This window comes from Ambystoma mexicanum, chromosome 10 (genome assembly GCF_040938575.1).
Source record: "Ambystoma mexicanum isolate Mex_15411 chromosome 10, UKY_AmexF1_1, whole genome shotgun sequence".
Taxonomy (NCBI): Eukaryota; Metazoa; Chordata; class Amphibia; order Caudata; family Ambystomatidae; genus Ambystoma; species Ambystoma mexicanum.
In genome coordinates this window covers 1,140,358,216-1,140,370,082 of record NC_090932.1, presented here as the reverse complement: position 1 = coordinate 1,140,370,082, position 11,867 = coordinate 1,140,358,216, and positions in this window count along the sequence as shown.

Genomic DNA, 11,867 nt, shown 5'->3' with positions numbered 1-11,867 from the left:
CCATATACCACAGTGGGGATGTAGTAGACAGGCTTTGGCACACCACAATTAAAGAACCCCATGAACTCGAGTGGTATAAGGAGGTGTGGGTGGATTTGGAAGGGGACGGGGACTGTATATATATGACCTGTACACCAGACGAGTATGCTAGAAGGGGGGAAAGCCTGCGAGGGGTATGTAGGGCATGGATGCCCATAGAAGGCCCCCCTGCGTGGGACGAGGCAGTAGCTGAAGAAAAGGAACGCCAGAGGTTGAGGCAGTTACAGTATTCGTTACTTAAGTAACAAAAGGGGGGAAATGTATGGGAAGATAGGTCCAAGAGATCCCCCCTTCCCTGAAGCCCCCCTCTTGTGGAGTCCATGGCTCGTCAGGGACCCCCCTGCCACCAGGGCCCAGGTGGCGGGTGAAACACTGACTGACACATTGACCAAACGTGCTGTATTAAGCTAGGCCCTGGAAACCATTTTGTGAAACCAGAATGACAAGAGCCCCTGTGCGCCGCAGCATGGCCCCCACCCTTGGAGAGTTCTCACTTGTCCCTGTGGCCGCAGCTCCCTGGCAGATCCGCTGAGAGCCCGTTCCCACGAACAGACGGACATGAGCTAGTGCTAGAAGCAAACACTGTAACATTCACCTTCCGCGGTGTATCACTGTCCTCAGTATGACCCAGCCAGCAGGGCCAGGGTGGAAAAGAACTGTAAAATGGTCCCCCGACAAAAGTAGAGACCCCAAATACTAATATGCAAACTGCCTGTGATGAAACTCTTCTCTCCATGGACTTTTTGATAAAATATGTAAACTCCATAAAGATGGCAGAGTGTGTGTGTTCATGTGGCATCCTGGTTGAAATACCCATATCCCCTTAGCTATGTGCAAATGGTAGAAGTGTCCCGGGTTCTATGTTATATGTTCTCCGAGAAGAATGTACTCCAGGGCCCTATGCCATAACTGAACTAATGCTGCTAGAGTGCAACGGAAATCAAGTGCAACTACATTGGGAGCTCATGTAAATTGTGTAAGAAAGTGCATAGAATATATTGGAATGTTCAAGCTCACCATGTGTCAATGCCATCAGTCTTATTGGCCAGTCGCTCCTGCGCACTCCACTAACCTTAATGCTACCTCACTTATCGTGTATGCATAGAGTGTAACAAAATGTCGTGGTTGTTAAATACTTAACATATAGTTATCAATAGCAAAATTGGTATAGGTAACGCATTTGAAATGGCCATGTAAAGGTACTAACAATGTAGAAATGTAAGCTTTTAAAAAGACTCAATGAGTATTGTACATTATATGAATGTTGTCTTGATATTGGGCAAAATCTTCCTCGGGGCCAGCCCTTTGAGAGCAAAAATACCCAATTCAGCCCAAAATACAGGTTCTATTGTGCTGAGCAGTGATCTCATGCTAGTGACAAATGACACCCTCAAAGCTTTAGCATATTTATTCTAAGCAGTGAATTTCATATACATTTGGGATTCAAGTTAGAGAATATTACAAAGCATAAAACAAAGAGCAATGCAAAATATAGTGAAACATGGAACTTAGATAAACATAGAGAAACATAGAGAAATATAGAGAAACATAGAGAAACACAGTCTTACGTCCCTTTAAGCAGCACTGGGGAGACCTTGGGCCCTCATAAGCTAGCTGTAAACAAGCCCCGCTCAGAGGACAATGCTGAAGGACACCGTATGAGCCAATGCCGGGCACCTGTTTCTGCACGAATCAAGTCCACAGGCGATCTCCCCCTGATCCCATGTGTGCATGGATGTTTTATAATCTCTTGCTGTCAGTCACCATGACGCATAGTTCCAGAACTTTCTCTGTGAGGCTGGTTCATGGAAAAAACCCAGCTCTCTCTGAGATGCTCCCTGCTCGCTCCTACCCCCTCCCTTGGTTCCCATCTGCGCTGGCTGAGGAATGTCTTATCAGTACCTTCCCAGAGAAAAGGAAGATTAGCTTGGAGCCAGGCCTACCGTTAGTGAGGCTGAATATTCTAAGGGAAGCAGGGATGTATTAACCCCATCTGCAAGCTCTAAAAGGCATGCACTCATAGCTTAGTGTTTATAGCGCTTAAGACTGGCTATCTACGCGCTATATAGGTGCCATGATGTTCCAAACACTCCAAAAATACCTATTAGCTACATAGCTAGGGGCCCTCCCTGCCTGTCTATCAACAATGCTTAATTTGACCTATTTCATACTAGGCCTGCATATTCCTTGTAGCTCACTACTGCATAATGGAAGTGCTACAACAGACTACTGTCAGCATTTTTAGCACATACCTTGAATACACTATTGGCTTTCAGCGGCTAATGCTGTCATCTAAAGCCCTGATTGGCAAGGTTGCAATTTCGTGTATCACTACATTCCACCCCTATTCAACGTTTGTGCGACAAATGCTGACTAATACCTATCAATATAGTATTTAGTGCAGTGATAAAGACCTTGGGGCTTTGCAAGAGGTTTAAGCAAACTATCTTATAGCGGTTAGTTAGCGTGGCATGCAAGGTAAAACACTACCTAAACAAAAATGTACACAAAGTGAACAGTGACATATACCCTTGCCAAAACCTGGCCTACACAAAAATACCTACGCCAAGTGAACATGGACATTTACTCTAGCCAAAACATGGCCTACACAAAAATACCTAAATCAATTTTGTATAACTGATTGTCAGTTAAAAAGCAGCATGCAGTTAAAATGTCAAGGCAATCCAGTGTAGTCTAATCTACAATGCACTATTGCATTTATGTATGGTTACCAATTCTAAAACCTGGCAGCCTTTCACCCTAAGGGCCTACCCTCCCCCTGATCCCAGGGCATTCAAGCGTGACTATGGGCTGTGTGACTAGACACTTCCCCCAGGTAGGTGGAACCCAACCAGAGACCATCTAATTTCGTGAACAAGGTGAACCCATGGGCACCAGGTTGTCTAAATAAAAACAATTCTACTAATTTACATCAAAGCATGGCATGTGTTATTCATGCAATCAAAAAAGCAAGCAATTCAATCCATATGTATGCTGGTAACTGTAGCTCTGCGTGCCAGTGTGTGGAGGATGGTTGCCCCCACCCAGTAAAAAGCCAACACCTGCTGATTTAACAATGTTTGCCATACAATGCATTGTGTGTATTTAGCAGTCTTGTTGACCTGCCCTATGGCAGACAAAAATGTCTTCATGTCTAAAATTCTGTTATCTTCAATTGGCTGTCAATACTTGTAGCAGTGCTGGGCATATCAATGGGCCCCACTAGGCCAGAAGTTCTATAGCAGAGCTGGCATCAGAACCCATAGTGGCTAGCTTATTGTGCACAGTTTCTATGTCACAAGCATATAAAGCTCCTGCAATTAATGAATCTAGCTCCCTAGCTACGCGCACTCTAGTGATGGGCCATAGAAATGGACTCCATTTGTAGCAGCTTGGTAGTACTAAGGAAACATTGCCTCATGATAAATCTATGTCTAAGTGTAGCACTGTAATAATGAAGGTGTGCATTACCAGCCTACAATTTACATGTTGTCTTACTACTGGAAAATCTAACAGGTTCACAGTGTCTACCTTCTGTGACTTGGAGAATACCCTTCTTCAAGTGGGATATCTACCATATACAATATTAACTTTAGCCACAAACACCATACTACTATCCGGCAGTGGCTGTTTCATCACACCATGGAAAAAATTCATTTAGTCAAGTTATAGTTCATTAAATCTTGGCGAGAACACTCGCTGCAGTTCTTGGTCAGAAAAACATCACATTAGACAAATTAAACAAATGGTATCCATTCAGTGACAAAAGATGCCTGACAATGTGCCAGGCCAGTACACTAGCAATTCCATGTGGATACTCATTTGTAGCGCTTTTCCAAAGAATTATTCCAAATGTTTACAATCAAAAGGTGACTCTTTGCATTAGTGTGCTGGAGACAGCTGTCCCCACAAAAAACATGAAACTGGTTGGTTTAACAAAAAACCGTGTCACACTCTGTGTCATAAAATCAAACATCAAGTCAGTCATGGTTTCATTTACCTGCCTTAAGCTGGCTGTAAAAGTATCCAGTGTTTCAAAGATTACCATTTCAAATTATAGCTCATACACTTGGCAGCATTACTTCAATTAAGAATCTTAACCTACGCACAGGTGACTTTGATGTGCGCACTCATCTTATCTCAAAATTAATTACACTCCTGCTTGCATAATTCTGCTGCCCCAACAGTTCATAAATCATTCTCCTGCCTACGTGCAATGTAGAATATTTTTTTTTTCTTCAAAAAACAAAACATCTCTGGTTAAAGCCATTCAGTTGGAAGAGTAAAACCATTTGGTTTTTTCAGATTCATCTCAACAGTGCATTTAAAAACCATTTTTCAATGTGTTAGCATTCAATTGCTGTGTCACACAGCTGTATGTGGTGCCTGATGTTACAGTCCACAATTCATTGTCCATAGTCCTTTAAACAAGAAAGGGCAAAACATGTCATTTAAATGTGTAGCATCAAATACTTGATAATTAGCCAAGTCTGCATCGTGCCAGTTCAGCAAAAGTTATTACTCTGTTGGACACTATTCGCAGGTTACAGCATTGAGTGCGGTGCAGGGCACGTTAAAGTTGAAATAGCATGTCGCAGTGGCTCGCTTTCTCTGAGAATGCGTCTGACCCTTCTTTGATCAGTGTCACCCACAAACTGCATATTAATTTCTGATATTATGAAATGTCTTGTCGTGCTTTGCCTAGGCAAAATACAAACAGAAATGTTAGGATGTCATCAAAACTTCAATATCAGCGTTATCCACCCCTTCCCATAATACCACCCCCATCTTCAAAAAGTCTCATCAGGTAACTACACACTTTGTCATTGCTACTGCAATTATTTATCACCTTTCTGCATGTTTCTGGGGGCTTATTTACACTCAACCATACGGGGTGTAACTGCCTAATCACAAACTCATTTGTGCAATGCAATCATAGCTGGTCAATGGTACCTCAGACTGATCTGTGCTTTTACAAAGCCATATAGTAAGTACCCAGGTCGCACAATGCTTTTCTTTTTTCACCAAAGCGATCACAAATGTCAGGCGCCAACTTGCTTCCAGTGTCCCATGATCTTGGTTTAGGTTGCCCTGCTGGCATCACTCCATTTTTCAAAGGTAAAGTCTTTCAGTCCAATACCGCTTACAGTTGTACAAGCAGCTTTGTTTATTTATCTTTCTTTTCTTAGCAGTGTCTTTTCAAGCCTCTGGTTTTTTCACTTGTCATTTTTTCAAAGGGCGTTTGCTGTTTTTGAACCACTCCTTTGAGTGCGATAGTCTGAGCCAGTTTCTTTTGCTGCTTCAACAAATCATTCATTCTTGCACTAAGCCGTGTGGCTTCTGGATCATGGCTAATGTGCAGTGTTCATGTTGTACTTCAAAGCCCCGCTCTGCATGTTGTCTCTTGCAAAACGGCTAAGCACTTTTTGTCAGTTTTGCTTCCATCTGGAATGCCATAATGTCTTTGTCAGTTACTCCATCCCCTGGCAATGTAGCTTGCAGTTTGCCAGATGTGTATTTTCTCTTCTCAAAGCGCCTAGAGGTTTCTTCTCCAGTGCACAGCGCTTTACTTCAGTTCACATCACATGGAGCATTGGAATGCAGCTTGCACAGCAATAGCGCTTTACTTCACTTCACATCACATCACATGGGAATGCGGTTTGCACAGTAATGTCTGTTGGAATGGGCAGCTGTCTTTTCTTGGCCCATTCACAGATGCATAGGTAAATGTTCAGATGTGATGTGCCCGTCTGCCATCCTGCATGAAGCCTTTGCTCCGTACCACAGTTTACTGGGCAAATTCTTTACTTTTTGAACAGCTCTCTGTTTTTGCTCCCCCTTCCTCAGGAATGCAGGCATGTTTATCTTTCGTGTGCACCTGGCAGCGCCATTAGCACGCAGCTTATCTCTTTTGCCTATAACTCTTATACTGTGGCGGCTTCACTCGTTTCAGACAGTTCATCCAAATTAACTCTTTCTTGTACTGTTTCTGCTTTTGTTTGCCTTCACGCACCTCGCCCAAGACAGCTTCAAGGCACAAGCTCTGCACACACAGCAAGACTCTTGTTTTTCAAAAGCGGCACTTTTCTTGTCATTTTTCTGCTCCATGTAATTTTGCAAAATGTCAAAGCGTCTTTTTTTTTCTTGTAATGTGCGATCTTTCAAGAGAACTCACAACCCATTAAATCTTTGTGCTATCTTATCACACACAGATGTCAATTCTGTTGTACCATTGCCAAACTATAACCACTCATTTCAGTGCATTTAAAAAATAAAAATGCCATATTTAGTGCAGCTCCCTGCACGTTTTTTTTTTCTGCAAGAACAACCCACACTCTATTGCTTGTGGGCTGTTTAATGTGTCAACAACATTTTTCCCCATGTATCACAGTCAACAGGTCACTATTTCCAAAGCATACATCACTTATAAGGCAACAGCACAAATCCATGGCATAGCATGGGGACAGTCAAAAAATACTCCAGGGGCAATTTAGAAAAATATAAATTGTTTTTCCCCCCAACCATTGCAAACTGGTTCTGCAATTTCAAATCAGTACACAAAAATCGAAAATCCAAATAACATTCACTCACTTTCCTTTTAAGTGAGTCTCTCACCCAATATAAGCATGGCACAGCCTAAAATGCAATATAACCATTTTAGTGTGTTTCCTTTAAACAGAATTTGCCACCATTAGCACATGGAATTTTACAGTTGCCAAAAGAAAGAAAAAACTCTTTAGGCTCTCAGCACAGATGTTACTCATTCTCCTAAGCATGGCTCATTCCCCTTCCTCATTATTCAGGAATGCCACCCCTTCAAAAGCATATATCAAAAAAGACGAACCTTCGCCTCCGAACATTACAGCCCCCACTCGCTAGCACACTGGGGCTGAGTCAATGGTTAAATCACTATTCACAATTTGCATGTCAAATCCCTGCAATTATTTTTTTTTCCTGCCCTCATGACAGAATAGAGATGAGAACTCCGTCTCATTATGCATTCCAAATTACAACTTTAAACTTGGGAAACCACATGATAAAATTCTTTTTCTAATTGAGCATACATCTTTCTTAACCATTCATCGGAGTGCTTTAAACAAAGCCATTTCCCGCTCGTTTATTGCCTTGTACTCCCTGGCACCAATCCCATGCAATAAGTCAGTCACGACTGATTTACTGAAGGGAGTCTTAACCACACAAGCTATCGGCCACGGCAAGCCGACACAACATTGCTGCCTTTTGAAGTCTCAGAGCTGCAGTGAGACCATCAAGGAAATGCGACAGCCTGCTCCCCACTCTACACTGTGTTCTCTCACACCATTTGTCATGTCAGCATGGCACTGCTCTTCACAAATCCCACAAAGCTGCCACCAAATGTCTTGATATTGGGCAAAATCTTCCTCGGGGCCAGCCCTTTGAGAGCAAAAATACCCAATTCAGCCCAAAATACAGGTTCTATTGTGCTGAGCAGTGATCTCATGCTAGTGACAAATGACACCCTCAAAGCTTTAGCATATTTATTCTAAGCAGTGAATTTCATATACATTTGGGATTCAAGTTAGAGAATATTACAAAGCATAAAACAAAGAGCAATGCAAAATATAGTGAAACATGGAACTTAGATAAACATAGAGAAACATAGAGAAATATAGAGAAACATAGAGAAACACAGTCTTACGTCCCTTTAAGCAGCACTGGGGAGACCTTGGGCCCTCATAAGCTAGCTGTAAACAAGCCCCGCTCAGAGGACAATGCTGAAGGACACCGTATGAGCCAATGCCGGGCACCTGTTTCTGCACGAATCAAGTCCACAGGCGATCTCCCCCTGATCCCATGTGTGCATGGATGTTTTATAATCTCTTGCTGTCAGTCACCATGACGCATAGTTCCAGAACTTTCTCTGTGAGGCTGGTTCATGGAAAAAACCCAGCTCTCTCTGAGATGCTCCCTGCTCGCTCCTACCCCCTCCCTTGGTTCCCATCTGCGCTGGCTGAGGAATGTCTTATCAGTACCTTCCCAGAGAAAAGGAAGATTAGCTTGGAGCCAGGCCTACCGTTAGTGAGGCTGAATATTCTAAGGGAAGCAGGGATGTATTAACCCCATCTGCAAGCTCTAAAAGGCATGCACTCATAGCTTAGTGTTTATAGCGCTTAAGACTGGCTATCTAAGCGCTATATAGGTGCCATGATGTTCCAAACACTCCAAAAATACCTATTAGCTACATAGCTAGGGGCCCTCCCTGCCTGTCTATCAACAATGCTTAATTTGACCTATTTCATACTAGGCCTGCATATTCCTTGTAGCTCACTACTGCATAATGGAAGTGCTACAACAGACTACTGTCAGCATTTTTAGCACATACCTTGAATACACTATTGGCTTTCAGCGGCTAATGCTGTCATCTAAAGCCCTGATTGGCAAGGTTGCAATTTCGTGTATCACTACAAATGTTTATGCCTTTTTATATAATCTGCAACACACAAGGAGAATACCATTGTGGGCATATCCAAGGCCATTCCCCCTTCCTCCCCATTGAAGCCTGCCAGACGAAAGGCAGAGGCCCAGGCTCCTCTGCCTCACCTCCCCCAATTCGGCTGGAGCCGCTTCAAGCATTCACGTTCCCCCACAGCTCACATGGCCACGGCCAGCCACCTGAATTATTTACAACCCAGCAGTAAACCCCGGCCATAAACGCAGGCCAGAGGTGCCCTGTCTTGGACTCCCCGACCCACCAGTTCACCCCAGGTTAATGGCCCCTGTAAAATTAGGACACCCAATATTATAGCAACACTGTAGGAACACATTCATAATGACTTCTAACGAGACTTGAAAACTTGGACAGCTCACCCCTTGCCCTGAGACCCAACCTCGTGACCTATTATACCCGGCCAACAGGATGATGGTAACCATCTATTGATGTATCACCAAAGGACCCCGCTCTAGGTGCATTCCTCCTGCGTTGCATTAACCTGTAGAATAACCTATTGTAGGATTTACAGGAAAAGATAATATTTCAGTATTGAATGAATGGGGTGTGCGTGGCCCTTAGGGCAGAAAGCCAAGGAAGACGTTCATCAATGACACTGGCCACGCCTGGCACCGCAGCACCGCCTGGATGAGCCCAGCTGACCTGCCTGCCCCGCGTTGGCACCCAGTGACGTCCACCAACCATGGCGTAACACATCACAGCTGCACCTATAGTTAGTCGTCGCCACCCAATCCCCACGAACATGTGCCCCCTATAGTGTGTAGGTTCTTATGACGCGTTTTGTAAATATATACGCCTGTCTTTGCTAGTGTCAGACAGAGCGCTCTCGGAGTTTGCAGAGTCCTTTGCATGCCCTATTTTGACTTATATAAACTCCCATTAAGCTCACCCGCACTTGGTCTTAGCCTTATTCCCATCTTGGGAGAGTCCATTATTGCCTCTCATTGCGGGGAGGGTCGTGCTATCTGGGGACGCTCGCCTTCAGTGGTGACCCCGACAGCCTGATTATTTTTCTTAATATATCCCTACCGTCCCCTTTGGCACGAAAATCTCCAGTCGAAAATGGATACGCACGGTGTGCCTGCTCCGGTAAGCTGCCCGCCAACGGCAACCGGTACGCTTAGAAGTGCGCACTCAACAGAGAGAGGGTACGGGATCCGGGTTGAAAAATCCCCTTTGAGTACCGCTCGCTGGAGCCGGGGCTGACCGTTGAGCATGCGGCAGTGCTGCCTGGACGGACCCAGTTCGGAGACTCTCGGTTCAAGACGGGCACGTGAGTATTAAGTGGGAGCGACCATAAAGGGAGATGGGGAGGAAAACAGGACAGTGAACGAGGTCATTTAAAAAGGGACACTTTGGGAATACTAAGAACCACTCTAGACTTTCTTTACTTTTTCTTTGCATATGGCCATTAGGATCAAGAGGTGAAAAGAGATAAAGAGACGGGAACCTAGCTCCGCAAGGGGGTAGAAGGCGGCGCTGCATAGTGCTATCTTGACTAGTACTGGGAATATATGAAGAAGTGAAAAATAAGATAAAGGTGTCTGGTAAAAAAGGGAGACACGGTGAATACGTTAGTAACTGCTATTGTTTCTATTCTTCTCTCTGGGTTTATGGGGAAAAAACAGGGTTAGAACTGAAAAATAAAAGAAGGAGAAGATAACCTAAGCAAAAAGATGAGTTTATATCAAACTAAAAAAGAAGAAGACAACTAGGGAGGGAGGAAAAGGATTACAAGTTGAACTGTGAATAGAGTGTTGCTTGTTGGTGATTATGCATCATGTGTGTCAGAACATAGTTTGTTGAGACGAATATGGAATAACGGTAAAATGTGCATAATTATGGTGTGGTCATGGTAGGTGTGACCAGAAATTTTTTACGGGGATGAGCCCGATGCAGTAAAATGACTATTCTTTGAATAAATGTGCTGAAGATATTGTTAGTGTACAAAAAGTGGTTTGCTCTTGTATGTACCCCCTAAACTATACAGAGTATAAGCTGTGCACACCCACTCCCATATTGCCCAGGTGGTGAAAACACATAGGTTCCTGTACGCAGATATATGTATATATATAGATATATCTAGTGATATATAGGGCAACTACACACCATGGGGGCAGAAACACCCCTGGCCCATATTTGTAAGAATCTACCTGGGTATGCTGAACGTATTAAGAAATATCACGATCAGTGGATCACAGAACTAAAGGGGGAAGGGTTACCCCAAATATGGCCAGAAGGAGGATTGTTTGACAAGAGTGTCCTGGATATGGTAGCAACATGCATTTGTATAAAATACAAGGGGAAGCAGTTGCATAACAGGAGAGAAATATTAGATCTATGGAGATTGTTTGAAGAAGTGCCCCCTCCCAAAAAAAGAGAGCTAGGAACTGATTTGCCATCTACCACTGATATTCCATTGCTGATACCTGAAGACGACAAGGTGTTGCAAGAAGGGGGACCACCAGTAAAAGTAACTAGATTATACCCAATATTGAATAAACCAGTGCCCGCAGAAGGATATAGCGACCCCACATATGTGCCCCCAACAACAGTCTCTACGACTCGAGGGCCAACTGCACCCCCACCGTATGAGAGCGATAGACAGCGCGACCAGGTAAGTACACCCACAGTAAATATAGAGAAACTAACAGAAGACTTAGAGTCTAGGCTCTCCATAGCAAAAGATGAGCTCTCGAGGATAAAAAGCATATGTGAACAGAGTGGGGCTAACGCTACTCGGTCAGAGCTGACAACAAGAACACAGGGTCATGATAAAACAATTGAGGAAGGGTGGAAGAAGGGGGAGATACTGTTCAGAATACAAGAAGAACCAACTCGAATAATTGAACTAGAAGAAAGGGGGGAGCATACTGACGATGAAATAATGGCCACAGGAGGTAGAGAGGAACTATGGTGCGATATAGAAGAAGACTCAGAGGAAGGTGACAGATTAAGTATGGCGATGGGAGGAGGTAATGAGGGGATGGATGGTGCATGTTCGAGGTGAACAATGGAAGAAGAATGGACAGGACGACTAAGGAATAGGTTGGGGAAAATGGCTCCACTAGGAAAGAAAGGAATGAAGGTGAGTACAGGCAAGGCAACAAAGGGGAGGTTACAACTCCCACTAATACACAGGGGAGGAGGGAGGCCGAATTACATACCCTGGGCTCAGATGGACAAAGCCAATTTGTTAAAGCTATTACCACCGCTATCAGGAGGGGCAAGCAAGTGGATATATGCATTTGAGAAACACACAGCCGGGGTACCACTAGCAATAGGTGATGTAAAAAGTCTGCTAGTATCAGCGGTTGGGGATCAAGCTGATAGAGTATGG